This window comes from Vulpes lagopus, chromosome 9, assembly GCF_018345385.1.
Source record: "Vulpes lagopus strain Blue_001 chromosome 9, ASM1834538v1, whole genome shotgun sequence".
Classification (NCBI taxonomy): domain Eukaryota; kingdom Metazoa; phylum Chordata; class Mammalia; order Carnivora; family Canidae; genus Vulpes; species Vulpes lagopus.
Genome location: NC_054832.1, coordinates 48,857,646 through 48,873,273, shown reverse-complemented (window position 1 = coordinate 48,873,273; position 15,628 = coordinate 48,857,646). Strand labels below are relative to the sequence as shown.

Below are 15,628 nucleotides of genomic sequence, written 5' to 3'. Positions count from 1 at the left end.
CTAAACTGTTAGCAAAGTCATTTTTTATTTCTGTTTTCACATTTTTATTTTTGTTTTCATACTCTCTAAATTTTCTACAATGATGAACGTGTGCTTGCAAATGTGCACCCCTTACACAAAAATGTGTAATTAATTTAAGCAATATCATAAGAGACATTTATACTGCTTCCCATTTTTTTCACTCACAAGTGTAACGGTCTTTCTACATGTATATTGTTGTGAAATAAATTCCTAGAAGCTAAATTACTAGGTTGAAAGTCTAAATATTTGGCATCTGCTACCTACTGCCATATTGATCTAGAAAAACATTTCCACAAAATCTTACTAACATTAGATGCTGTGATGATCTGAAAAATGGCCTCTAAAGAACCCAGTCTTAACCCCTGGAACCTGTTGAATATTACCTTAAATGGAAAGTGCATTTTGCAGGTGTGATCAAGTTAAGGTTCTTGAGGAAATTTTTTCTAGATTATCCGAATGGACCCCCAATCAGAGCCCCAAATATAGTCACAAATGTCTTTATAAGAGAGATTCGATGTAGAAGTAGATGTGATGATAAAAGCAAGACATTAGAATGATGCAAGGAGGGAATGTAGGTGGCCTCCAGACACTAGAGACAACTTCTCTCGCTTCTCCACAAGTAACCATCTCCACTAATGCCTTGACTTTAATACAATGAAACTGCAGCCTTCTGGCCTCCAGAATTGTGGAATAAATTTATGTTGTCTTAAGACACACCGTTAATGCTAATTTGTTACAGCAGCCATAGGAAACTAATATAGAGCCCATCACTTTTTTTTAAGCTTTTATTTATTTATTCATGAGAGGCACAGAGAGAGAGAAGCAGAGACACAGGCAGAGGGAGAAGCAGGCTCTACACAGGGAGACCAATGTGGGACTCGATCTCCGAACTCCGGGATCACACCCTGAGCCAAAGGCAAGTACTCAACAACTGAGCCACCCAGGCATCCCCATCCTATCACTTTCTAATTTTTGCCAATTTAGTAGTTAAAAAAAAATATCTGCTTATTTTCTTTCTTTTCTCTTTCTTCTTCTTTTTTTTTTTATTGCTACATCAAAAAGGCTGGTCATCTTTTCTCATGTTTTTTTATTAGTATTTTTTCTATGAATCATCTGTACATATCCTTTGCCCTTTCTGATATTAGATATTATTGCATACATATATATATTCATATTAGACATGTATTACATAAACATAATTCCTTATCTTCCCATATCTCGCTTAAAAAAAATTAAAGTGTTTGATTTTGAATCCTTTGAGTAGTTGAAGCCTTACTACTCATGAAGGACATCCCTAAAGCTGACTGCTTATCTGAAATTTTAAGACAAGCTAACTGCTTGTCTGAATTTTGAGCCCCTTGTTGGCCGCTTCATTTTTGCAAAATATTCAGACTAATTTCACCTCCCTTATATCAACTGTGTCCTCATGCCTCAAACAGCCTTATGCCTATAGACTGGTAAATTCACACCAGCACCTCCCCCTCCGCCCCAAAAAAGGAATTCATTATTGTTTTCTTTTTTAAACTTTATGTCCTCCCTCATCTCCTGGACTTGACATTACTGCCCTGGCTTTCAAAGTTTAATGCTGGCTCCCAGGTACATCATGAATGCTGCTACCCTAGACTGAGTTTTGACTTACTTGGTATTTTCACTATGGACCAGGTATATCATTCTTTGGCTTTTAAAACAAATACACTGGAACTCTATGCCAGACTTACACAATACATCGTATGTTTATCTAGCTCTGTGAGTGTATTCCCAGTAATTATAAATCCACACTCCTTCTTGGGGACACCCTAGTCTAGTCTTTCCTGTCCCCAGATCATATTCCTGCCAAGTGAAACTCCTTCCCACACACAGGAACTGAACATATTGGACAATCATCAATAGCATACACTTTCATACATAATCCATATATCTGACAAGTTCTTTCTGAAATGTGAAATTGTGTTCTATGCTCCTAGCAGTACCCTTCTATGCACCTAAGCCCTCCCACCTCTACTGTTCATATCCCACTCCACCACAAAGGTCCTGGCCCCTTCCAATTACTTCATACCACTGCAGATAACTTTTTCATGTCAATTTTTATGCTAATATAATTTTATCTACTTCTTGAGGTTGTTAGGTAATGGATGGAATTGTGTATATCTAAGGCACGATTATTTATCAAGTTAGTTGAAACTAAAATAAATTTATACTTGAATGTCGTCTGGAATCATATCCATAGCTCTGATTCTAATTCATTTCAAGATCTGGCATATACTCCTATTTCCGTTATTAATGAAATGAAATGTGATATCAAAGACAATTATATTAAACCTCAATAAAATCTGATTGATGTCAAGTGAAAGCCTTTCTATTGAATTTTACTTAAGTGAGAAATCTATATTTTACTCACTTTGCTCAGAATCAATCAAGTTACCAACGACATAAAATATTCCAAGCACAAATTAATACCTCATAAGAAAGGCAGTTTGAAAAGGTAATCTACATATATAATCAATAGAGAACACTCAAAGGCAGTATTTTTATAGTTTCAGAAGTATTCAAAGTAAATTTTACCTTTATCCAGCACTTCTTAAGGCCTGAAGTAAAGCTTTTATTACAAGGTAGATTAAAGAAAATGACCTAAAAGTAAGTCATTTTCTCAAATAAATTGAAATACTATTATCTTAATTCTCAATTCATTTCTGAGTATAGAAAGTTATTGGGATATTCAAAAGATAAGATTAATGATATTCCACTCTGTCTTGATGGTTATAAAGTAATTCCAAAATTGGCTTCATATTATGGTCTCACAAACTAAAATAAAATATACTTATAGCAGACCTGGTGCACTATATGTGTGTGTGTGTGTGTGTGTGTGTGTGTGCGTGCATGAGAGAGAGAGACAGACAGAGAGAGAGAGAGATGCAACATCTCTTCCTTTAGGAAAATATCTCTGATTCATATCATTTGTTGAGATGGGGTTGACTTCCATCAGATAGGTCTAATCAGAGTTCTCCCTGGTGTTTCCACAAAGCCTTAGGAAAATTATATACTTTCTCAAGGATCTGCAGCTTTGAGAGTCTTGTAAGGCTAAAGGCTCTGCTGGCCATTTTCCAACTTCACAGAGAGTCTTTATAAAAATGAAACCAATACAAAGAGACAGAGAGAAACAGACTTGAACCCTATATGCAATGTTTAAGTACTTGTCATGAGGTCATACACGAAATTCTACTATTTTTTGTATACTTATTAGAATCATTAATAAATACTTTCTAGGTTAAGATAATGGAAGAGTAGTGGGACCCTAACCTTGTCTCGTCCCTCAAACAGTTAGATAGTTATCAAATCATTCTGAATGCCCAAGAAATTAATCAGAAATCTGAGAAAATAAAAACTATAAATTAGAAAAGCGACCACCTTTTGGGAAGTAGGAGGTGTAGAGAGTTGATCTGGGGGAGATATAACTCCCGAGTACTGCAGTGGGGAGGGAGCTCTGCTTACTGAGGCTCCTGCAAAGTATTATAAGCAGCAGAATGCAAAATCTTAACTTTTAGAAGTCAACTACCTTGGAGGAGGTACCAGGCTTAAAGGTGCTCAGGTGGTGAAGCAAGTCAGAGTCCCAAGAACTACAGCATGGTCTGAGGATCCTCTGGGTCACAAGAACAATGAGTGGTGCCCCAACATGCTGCACTGTTTGCAGGCATAGGAGCAGGGATGCCAGCTGAGCCAGCAAGTCTAGGTGCTGGCTTTTTGCTCTGTTTTGCCATAAACTCAGAACCTGTTCATAGTAGTTGGACTGCTTTCCTGGGACTGGACTGCAAAAGTGCAGTGAGACCCTCCTCCAGAGGATCAGTATGGGTTCATACTATTTAGGAGTCCCTAAATTTGAAGTTTTGAAACTCAGTCATGCACCTGATATACAAAAAGGTCAGACACAGGGTTCTAACAGAAATTAGGGACACAAGAGGGGTGATTGACTGCTCTTCTCTGATGGCTCCCTGAAGGGGGGGTGGTGGGGAACAAACTTCCAGCTCTAGAGATAGAGAGCAGGGCACACCATATTCCACCTTCTAATAGTAATGAAAGGCTTCAGGGAGCAAAACAACACTGCTTAGTGGAGGCCGGAGCTGCTTTCAAGCCCCTCCTCCCTGAACCCTGGAGGCCCATTTTCACTAGAGCAAGTCCAACTGAGAATCAAGGCAACAGGCCCCTGCCCCAGACCAGCACAAACAACTCCCTAGCACCAAGTCTTCTTCTTCTTCTTCTTTTTTACATTTTTTTAAATTTAAAGTCAATTTGCCAACATATAGTATAACACCCAGTGTTCATCCCATCAAGTGCCTTCCTCATTGCCTGTTACCCAGTCATCCCATCTCCCCACCCACCCCCCCTTAGCACTGAGTCTTCTAATCATAGAGAGCTGCAAAGCTCCAGTGCTAAGGGAAATAGGATCTAGCTTCTTTTTTACTTTTTTACTTTCTATTATTTTTTTCATTTATTTTCCTATTTTTTCAATTCCTTTCTAAATTTTTATTATTTCTTTATTTTTACATTTATATTTGTATATAGACATATGTATATATTTTTGTTTATTTCATTTTATTTCATGTTACTTTTTTAAATTTTTGGACCAAGATTCTTTTAACAAGCAGATCAATACACAACCAGGATCTAGTTTTTCTGTGTTTAGGATTTTGTTTTCGTTTTGTTTTTTTCTTCCTTCTTTTCTTTTCTGGACAAAATGATGAGATGGAGAAATTCACCCCAAAGAAAGAACAAGAAGTAGAACTCATGGCCAAGATTTTAATTAATACAGATATAAGGAATATGTCTAAACTAGTATTTCAAACAATGATTATAAGGATACTAGCTGGGCTTGGAAAAAGCATAGAATACTCTAGAGAACCCCTTACTACAAAGATAAAAGAACTAAAATCTAGTCAGGTTGAAATTAAAAATGCTATAACCCAGATGCAAACCAAAATGGACGCCATAAAAATGAGGATGGATGAATCAGAAGAATGAATCAGTGATACAGAAGATAAATTGTGGAAAATAATGAAGCTGGAAAGGAAGAGGGAAGCCATCTGGCCCTGGATTTTTGTTTGTTGGGAGATTTTTGGTTACTGATTCAATTTATTTGCTGGTTATGTGTCTGTTCAAATTTTCTATTTCTTCCTGTTTCAGTTTTGGTTGTTTGTAAGTTTTTAGTAATTTGTTCATTTTTCTCCAGATTGTCTAGTTTGTTGGCATATAATTTTTCATAATATTATAATTGCTTGTATTTTGTGGTGTTAGTTGTGATCTCTCTTCTCTCATTCATGGTTTTATTTATTTGGTTCCTTTTTCTTTTCTTTTTGGTAAATCTGACTAGAGGTTTATCAATTTTATTATTTCAAAGAATCAGCTCTTACTTTCAATGACTTGTTCTCCTGGGTTTTATTTGTTCTTATACTGTTTATTTCTGCTCTAATCTTTATTATTTCCCTCATTCTGCTGGCTTTACATTTTATTTCCTGTTCCTTTTCTAGCTCCTTAAGGTGTAAGGTTAGGCTGTATATTTGAGACTTTTGCTTCTCGAGGTGGGCCTATATTACAAAATACTTCTGTCTTAGGACAGCCTTTGCTACATCCCAAAGGTCTTGGATTGACATGTTTCATTTTCATTTGTTTCCATGTATTTTAAAAACTTTTTCTTCAATTTCCTGGTTAACCCATTCATTCTTTAGTAGGATGTGTATTTGAAGTTATTCCAAATTTTTTTCTGTGCTTGACTTCAAGTGTCGTAGTGCTGTGGTCTGAAAAAACATATGGTATAATCTTGCTCTTTTTGTACTTGTTGAGGGCTGATGTGACCTAGTATATGATATATTCTGAAAATGTCCCATGTGCACTTGAAAGGAATATGTATTCTGCTGCTTTAGGATGAAAGGTACTGAATATACCTGTTATGTCCATCTGGTCCAGTGTGTCATTCAAAGCCAAGGTTTCCTTGTTGATTTTCTGCTTTATCTGTCCATCACTACAAGTGAGGTGTTAAAGTCCCCTACTATTATTGTATTGTTATCAATTCTTTTTTATGTTTATTATTAATTGATTTATATATCTGGGTGCTCCCATATTGGGGCATAAATATTTACAATTGTTAGATATTCTTGATGGATAGACCCCTTAATATATTGCCCTTATTTATAGGTGGTTATTCATCCCTTCATTTTCCATCTGTATATGTCTCTAGTTGTAAAGTTAGTCTCTTGTAGGCAACATATAGATGGATCTTGTGATTGGTTTGTTTTTCCATTCTGATACCCTATGTCGTTTGATTGGAGCATTTAGTCCATTTACATGCAGAATGATTATTGAAATATAGGAATTTAGTGCCATTGTATTACCTGTAGAGTTGGTATTTTGATAATGATCTCTCTTCCTTTCTAGTTGCTTTTGGTCATTTTTTTCTCCAGAGTCCCACTTAAAATTTTCTTGCAGGGCTGGTTTAGTAGTCATGAACTCCTTTAGTTTTTGTTTGTCTGTTTGTCTAGGAAACTCTGTCTCTCCTCCTATCATGAATGACCACCTGGCTGGATGAAGTATTCTTGGGTTCATATTTTTCCCACTCAGCACATTGAATATATCCTGCCAGTGTCTTCTGGCTTGCCAAGTTTCTGCTTCGAACCTAATCTGTCTTCCCTTGTAGGTTAAGGACTTTTTTCCTCGTGTTGCTTTGAGGATTCTTTCCTTGTCTGTGTGTTTTGTGAATTTGACTATGATATGCCATGGTGATGGTTGGCTTTTGTCAAATTTGATGGGAGTTCTCTGTGTTTCTTGGATATTGATGTGTATCCTTCCCCAGATTAGAGAAGTTTTTTAGTTCTAATTTGCTCAAATAAACGTCTGCCCGTTTCTCTCCCTCTTTATCTTCTGGGACTCCTATGATATGAAAGTTATTTCATTTTAATAAATGCTGAGTTCCCTAATTCTGCCTTCATGATCCATTATCTTTGTTTCACCATTACTATTTAACATAGTACCAGAAGTCTTAGCTTCAGCAATCAGGCAACAAAAAGAAATAAAAGGCATCCAACTTGTAGGAAGAAGTCAAACTTTCATTATTTGCAGGTGACATGATATTCTATGTAGAAAACCTGAAAGAGTCCATCAAAAAATTGCTATAACTGACACATGAATTCAGCAAAGTTACAGGATATAAAATCAACATGCAGAAATCCTCTGCATTTCTTAAGATTTTATTTATTTACTTGAGAGAGAGAGAGAGCAAGCAGGGGGGAAAGGTAAAGGGAGAAACAGACTCCCCACTGAGCAAGTAGCCAAATCCAGAACTCAATGCCAGGATCCTGGGATCATGACCTGAGCTGAAGGCAGACACCTAACCAACTGAGCCACTCAGGTGCTCCAATCTGTTGTATTTATATATATTAATAATGAAGTAGCAGGAAAAGAAATCAAGGAATTTATCCCATTTACAATTGCACCAAAACCCATAAGATACCTAGGAATAAACCTAACCAAAGAGGTAAAAGATCTGTACTCTGAAAACTATAAATAGCTTATGAAAGAAATTGAAGATGACACAAAGAAATGGAAAAACATTCCATGCTCATGGATTGCTATACAACCCAAAGCAATCTACGCATATAATGTAGTTCCTATCACAATACCACCAGTATTTTTTACAGAGCTAGAACAAACAATTCTAAAATGTGTATGAAACCACAAAATACCCCAAATAGCAAAAATAGAAAAACAAAACAGGAGGCATTAAGATTTCAGATTTTAAGCTATATAACAAACCTGTAATCGTCAAGACAACATGACACTGGCACAAATACAGGCACATAGATCAATTAACAGAATAGAGAACACAGAAATGTACCCACAACTATTTGGTCAACTAATCTTCAACAAAGCAGGAAAGACTGTCCAAAGGAAAAAAGACAGTCTCTTCCACAAATGCTGTTGGGAAAACTGGACAGCAACATGCAGAAGAATGAAACTGGACCACTTTTGTACACTATACATAAACATAAATTCTAAATGGATGAAAAATCTAAATCATCAAAATGCTAGAGGAGGACACAGGCAGCAACCTCTTTGATCTCAGCTATAGCAACTTCTTACTAGCCACATCTCCTAAGGCAAGGGAAACAAAAGCAAAAATGAACAATTGGGACTCCATCAAGAAAAAAATCTTCCACCCAGCAAGGAAACAGTCAACAAAACTAAAAGGCATCTAACAGAATGGGAGAAGATATTTACACATGCCATATTTGATAACATCACTCATCATTAGGGAGATACAAATCAAAACCATGATGTGACACCACCTCACACCAGTCAGAATGGCTAAAATTAAAAACTCAAAAAACAATAGATGTTGGCAAGTATGCAAAGAAAGGGAAAACTGCTTGCACTGTTGGTGGGAATAAAACTGGTGCAGCCACTCTGGAAAACAGTTTGAAGCTTTCTCAAAAAACTAAAAATAGTACTACCTTATGATTCAGCATTTGCAGTACTAGACATTTACCCAAAGGATACAAAAATAGTGATTGAAAAGGATACACGTACCCTGATGCTTATAACAACATTATCAACAATAGCCAACCTGTAGAGAGAGCCCAAATGTCCACAAATGTCCAATGTCCATCATCTGATGAATAGATAAAGAAGAGGTGAGATTATATATATTATATAATATTAATTATATGTTAATATGTTTATTATTATATTAATAATGTAATATAATATATAATATAATAAAATATATTAATATAATTATATATTAATATATTCAATTATTATATAATAATATATTAATGTATTAATGTATTAATATTACATTTTGATAATGTATGATTAATATTATATAATATATATTATAATATATATTAGCCATCAAAAAGAATAAAATCTTGCCATTTGCAATGACATGGATGGAGCTAGAATATATTATACTAAGCGAAATAAGTCAATCAAAAAAAAGAGAAATACCACATGATTTAACTTATATGTGGAATTTAAGAAACAAAACAGGCAAACATATGGGAAGGGGGGATAAAGGAGAGAGGGAAACAAACCATAAAAGACTCTTAACGATAGACAACAAACTGAAGGTTGATGGAAATAGGTGGGTGGGGAGATGAGTTAAAGGGGTTATGGGCATTAAGGAGGGCACTTGTTGTGATGAACACTAGCTGTTACATTAAGTGATGAATCACTAAATTCTACTCCTGAAACCAATATTGCACTGTATGTTAACCAACTAAAATTTAAATATAAACAAACAAATAAATTCTTTCTTTAAAAAAGTATATTTCTTAATAAAGTCCTAATTCTTCATTATGCCCATGTTATAGTTCTCAGCATTTCTACTGACACCAAAACAGCATTTCAGACTATGATCTCTATTAGAAAATGATCATTACCTGTCTATAGGTTTTCAATAACTGTTCTTCCTTTTACTTCAACCTTTTAAATAAATTTGAATTTGTAGATCCTGTTGTCCTAAAAGATTATCCAGAAAATTTAATCAAGTCTAATCTGATGAAATATTCATTATTTAAAGCTCGCTATGTAATTTACATTTGCAGCTAGGGTTAGTATTTATCTTGATATTAGACTTTTCCTTCTCATAAAGGAAGGAAGGAATCAGCATCATATCTTTTGTTTGATCAACAATATTTATAACCATTTCCAAATATCTATTATCTAGTACTAGGGCTGCACAACCCAAACAAGAAAAATATTATCAGAGATGGGAAATAACTTTGGTTCCTTCATTTTCTAAGAATGGTCTACGTTCATGATGATGATACACTGCTTTATTAGAACTTTAGTGCATCTCTCAGATATTCTGTTTCACATTCAAGCAGTATTTAACATAATTTTAAGTATAACCTGGCATCATAAGGCCACAGATATTTTTTGACTTGCATGGTTAAAGAAGAGGATAGTACACAGATATTCATCCCGAGATTAAAACTCAAGTAGTGTGTGGCTCTCAGATTTTAAAACTGTTGAATTATTCAGTTCTAAATTCAAATTCTGAGGTTTGGAGTTATGCTTTTAAATAGAAATATTAAGATATTTTGTTAAGATATTTTGTCCTGACACTTAAAATATGACCAATTTAAATATTTCAGATGAAAATGATGAGGTTGTTTACAAAAGCTGAGCCTATTTCTGTGACAGAAAAATAGTCATTTTAATTTTATTGAACATTAATTTTATATCCATGTGTTCAGCTAAAAAAATTTCCATCATCCCTTGCAGCTACATAATTAAAACATGTTGCTAAATTTGGGTCAATGAGATATTACCAAAAATGTCATGTGGGTGTCCCTAAAGGGAGAAGATAATCTCCCATTCATCCTGTTGCTTGCCACCAAATGTGATGTGGACTTCAAGATAAAACCACATACTGAAGGGCAGAACAGATATATTAAAACCAGGATGCCTGATGATATAGTGGACACTATGTACAGCCCTGAATTGCCAAATTCCAGGCTTGTTTTATGAGAGAAAGAAATAAACTTCTGTCTTATTTAAGCCACTCTGGTGTATGGACCTCTTTTCTGTTTGCAGTTGCAGCTATACCAATTTTTGAATTTCAAACTGGAAATACCTCTTGCTAATGTTATACCAGCAGTTCCATTAGGTAACATTATATGCTTAAAATCCTTATTTCCCATGTCTCTTTTCCAATTCTCCAGTGGTCAGTATAAAGAAGAAATAGGAATTAATCAGTGAAATTGAGGCCCTGCAGAAAACTTCCCTAAACAACAAGGATCATGTATGTGTGGGGCAAATACGTGTATTGCATAGTGATAAACATAAGGCATGTATCTTTTTTCAGGTTCTAGCTTAACAAACATCCATATAAATCTATGTGGCAAAGTATGGAATCAGATAATCATGTTTTCATGATAGACATGGGCTAAGATTATTCAGGATGAAGTTACCAGATCGCCTAACTTAATTATGTATCAGTTAACAGAGAGTGAAAGCTAATACTTCAAAAGTTTTCTTTCTTGTATGTCTTTCTTCTTTCTAAGTGTAAGAATTCCTGGGCCACTTTCTCCTTCTTTTTCCAGATTCATTATACTATTTTCTAGAAAGTCCATTGTCATTATAACCGATGGTGGGGGGTGGTATTTCAAAACACCATTCAGGAAATTTTTTCCCAGACCATAAGACAACTGACATTCTGAAAAATCAACTTTAAATAAGTCACTAGTGTAATGAAATACTTTCTATAGGCCATTGAAATTCAATTTTCAGATCAAATAAAAAATAGGCACATGTAACATTTTTCTTACATAACTTTTTCAAACACTGAAATGATTTTTTTTTTTTTTTGGTTTGGAAGAAAAAAATATTCTATTATCCTCCTTTCCACTTTCCAAGATAATTTATTTAGAAAGAGATGACCTAGAACTCACCCTAAGAATTTTCTGTAGATATTTAAGGGTATTTAAGAAATGCTATAATTTTAGAGTTTTCTCCCATTGTCTATATGATGAAAGGTAAAATATGGGTCTAGTAGAGCCTTCGGTACACAACAGAAATTCAGTTCAAATTATGATCTGCAAACCCTGAGACTTTCACAGTATCTGTAAGGTCAAAATACATATGTAAATTCAATGAAGGAGGCTTTTTGGAATCCTTTGTGAAAGATTTTTGCTGGCTCATTGTGGAGTTGTTGGCAGTCCTCTACTCACACTTAATCTCCCATTTCTACTTTTTTGGTGGTTAATTCCCTTCTCCCTTACCCTGACGATGGTAGCATAATCATTCTACCAGTGTATTGCTTTCATCTTGAAAAACTGGATAACTTATTGAGATATCCACTAGGTAATATTGTTTCTGAGGGGAAAATATTAAGATAGTCTCCCTTTTCCTAGATTCAGTGACCAACAAATTATAAAAATAAGCAATGCTAGGTAAAGTAAAAACAAAGAAAAGATCCAGGGTCACACTAGCCATAGCTTCTCTATAGTTGTTAAAACTAAGTAATTCCCAGAATATGAAAGCAACCCTAATCTTTGTCATTCCTTGATTTTCTTTATAAGAAGATTCAGATGTGAATGCAACTCCACCAGTGAAGAGTATAGCTCTCCTTTTAGTTGCCATTATCACAAAAATGAAGCTTAGAACATTTAAATAGTAAACAAGACAAATTCTTTAGGTGAACCATGAGGTCCTGAACTATACTGTCATTTTGATGTTGAAACTACAGGCAGATTCCAAACAGCAGCTATTTACCATTTTGAGAGCCTCAAATGACAAGTGGTATATAAATAGGTGTTGCTATTACTATACTTAGGAAATCATGAGGGTTGATGTGCAAGACTCCAGGATAATGAGTTTTTGAAAGAGATGTTCCCACTCTGGATAGCAATGCTATTATTAACTTGCAGATTTTTCAAATATGTTTTATAAAAATCGATCATCCTTTCTAGCATCCTTCTGAAGTTAGCCAGTAACACTTCTTTATGCTTTAACCAGTTTTTCTTATTCTCTCCTTTCTTCAAGGGCCCAATATGAGAAAAGCCATCATGTTAAACCTTAAATGTTTAAAATCCTCTGAGTCAGGTCCCTAAACCTAAGCCCCAGTCAGTTTGACCGGTATTCAAGTATTAATATTAAAGTTGACTGTGAGACATACAGTCAATATTTCCCAAAGTCTAGGAATTGAGAATAATCAATATTGCAATTCCTATGACTGGCTCAATAGATAACCTGTGTCATTACATATTTGCTTTCTAGGGTCACAAGAAAAACCCTTTGTGAGTCCAGGGCAACAATCATAGCAGATAGTAAGTGAAACTTGTGAAACCAACTTTGAGCTTCCATATTTTTTTTTCAAATAAGAAACAGGAGTAGTCTATGAGAAGGCCAAGAAAGTTGAAGAATAATATCTTCATTTGCACATTGAGGATGAATTTCTAAATAGGACCAAGTGACCTCCCAATACTTGGAAGCTTGAGGCAGGAACAAAGTAGACTCACATGGCACACATCTAAATTTTTAAAGTTATAAATTGAGCCAACAAATTCTAAATAAAATATGTTATATCCTCCTGTCTTTACATTTCTTGGGCTTCTCAAAATGCCACCCAGGAATATGACAGTGTAGGGAAAGTCATCCCTACAACACCCACCTCAGCTCCTGTTCCTGCCACCACTCTCTCCACTTCCTTGCACCTGGCTTTGTCTCTTACCATGAGGATTCTCATGACACAGGTATTTCTATCCCAACTTACACATCCAAGTTCTATCTACATCCCTCATTCAGCAACTAACCACTCCTTAGTCACCCCTTGGACCAAAGGGATCTACTCACCATTGATGCTGTTTCCCCTTTGGCCAGAGTCTCACTAATCTTTCCAGAGGCCAAATTTGGAGAAAAAGATTCATGTTAACTCTACAAGCAAGTTCAGCATTGGGAATGGAATTCTGGGCCCTCACATACTCAGAACCTGGTCTAGGTGGGGAGATGGTGCAAGAGTTGCAAAGGCATGTCCCACTAGTCCCATAGACTCTTTGACCCATTAAAAATATCACAACCAATGGAAAAACAGACCAAGGCAAGGGCCCCTCTTGTTTGAGTGTAAGGATAACATTGTAAATTCATATCATTTACTGATTTTCCAGAGCAAAAAAAATTACATGAAATGTAATGTTTTGTTGGTCCTTTTAATGCCATTGTATATTCTAGATTTTCTGGAGCAAAAATTACATGAAATGTAATATTTTGTTGGTCCTTCTTATGCTACTGTATATTCTACCTACCAATCAAGTGGCCAGTGGGATAGTCTAATGCAAGGAAATTTGAATTTAAAAGGTCAGGAATAGGGATCCCTGGGTGGCGCAGCGGTTTGGCACCTGTCTTTGGCCCAGGGCGCGATCCTGGAGACCCGGGATCAAATCCCACATCAGGCTCCCGGCGCATGGAGCCTGCTTCTCCCTCTGCCTGTGTCTCTGCCTCTCTCTCTTTCTCTCTGTATGACTATCATAAATAAAAAATTAAAAAATTAAAAAATATATATATTATAAAAGGTCAGGAATATTAGATGCAGGAAAAAAAGATGGAAAATCATTGCCAATATTCATTTTACAAGGCACAGAAATCATCATTTTCTAATGATATCATTTGTCAAAGAAGAACTTGGAACTTTGATCACAGTGAAGCTGCCGTCAGATCTGCATGTCTGTTCAGAAGCATGCAGTATGTTTGTTCAAATCTGCTTTACTTTGGATGCACTCTGTACATTGGAAAAGGTAACCATTCTTGTTGGTTCCTAATGAGTACTCCACACTAGGCATCCAGACTAATTCAAAGGAATGAGCATTTGGTATCTGAACAGTGGTACTGGATAACAAGTTTCCTAGTTGGCAAGAGAACAGACCCATGTAGGAAAGCCTGAGATGAACTGGGCATGTGAAACTCTGACCCCTCTCACTGTAGGCAAAAGAGAAAGGGAGTTTCACAGGATTTCCCTGATTAGACAACTGCTTCATAATGGTCTCATCCATGAATTGTGGGTGTTCTGCATAGAACTGGCACCAATTTTTTTTTTTTTTTTGTAAATTAAAGAACTGTGCTTCTAATGCTTTGTGTTTCCCATTGTCATGACCCTGTGGCTTCCTTCTTTGTTGGCCCTCAGATTCCTGGGACTTCCATTACAACTCCATCTGTTCATATCCACAGCAGACTAAATTACCACCAGTATCTCAAGGACAGATCTGAGGGAAGTCTGCCGAAGCACACCGCTCACTTCTGAAATCACCAGATGTAAGAATGCACAGGAACTTAGCCTTCACTTACTCAAAACCCTCATTTTATAAATGAACAAGATGAAGCCTAAAAATCTAAGTGCCATATGCTTGATCACATGGCTTGGGACTAGAATCCAGGGTAGGAAAAGGAACAGAAATAGCTACTTCATAGCTATTAGGTTTTTATCAGTATGTGCAATGTGCCAGGCATTTGACTCAATTCACAGCTTTTTAACATCCACATCAATCACATAAGATGAGTATTTATTAATCCCATTTACAGATAAGAGAACAGAGGCTCAGATCAGGTGGGTAACTTAGGTCACAGTTCAAGTAAGTGGCAGAGCCAGGATTCAAAGTCTCAGTTCTTTCTATTACACCAGGCTGCCTCTCATATTCTATACACTTTTATGCTCCCTATAGTGTGTATAGTAAACATGGTGCGCATTTGCCAAGTGATTATCTAAAAATAGCTCAGACAAAGTAGAATAACAGACAGGACAACTTGGAACTCTCTTTCTATTGTTGACACCGTGATAAAGATGGCAATAAACTGAGTTGCTTTATTTAGTTCATAGCAATGTGAATAACAACCCAGTGTGCCTTACAGTCACACAGAATTGTTATGATTCTGAGCTCAACTGCCTATAAGGTTATTGCCATTTTCATTTCCATTTTTAAAACAATAAAACTGAAAAAGAAATAATGGAACTGAGACACAGCAAAAGACATTGAGAAACCTCCTTCAAAGTCACAAAGGTAAGCAGGAAACAAAATAAGAACTGAAAAATGAATTTCTGCCCATTCCCCTACACTCCTCCCAT

General features: G+C 35.8%; 1 long non-coding RNA gene across 3 annotated transcripts in view; it reads left to right on the top strand.

Annotated features, from left to right (window-relative positions):
• Window positions 1–15,440: 15,440 nt before the first annotated feature.
• The window catches only part of LOC121499084, a 29,791-nt gene continuing 29,603 nt past the window's right edge, over window positions 15,441–15,628 (top strand). The window contains exon 1 of one of the 3 annotated variants that reach the window (XR_005990002.1): window positions 15,441–15,563. This is a non-coding gene — a long non-coding RNA (uncharacterized LOC121499084). The remainder of the gene's footprint in view (window positions 15,564–15,628) is intronic. The other 2 variants (XR_005990003.1, XR_005990001.1) reach the window with 2 other exon arrangements.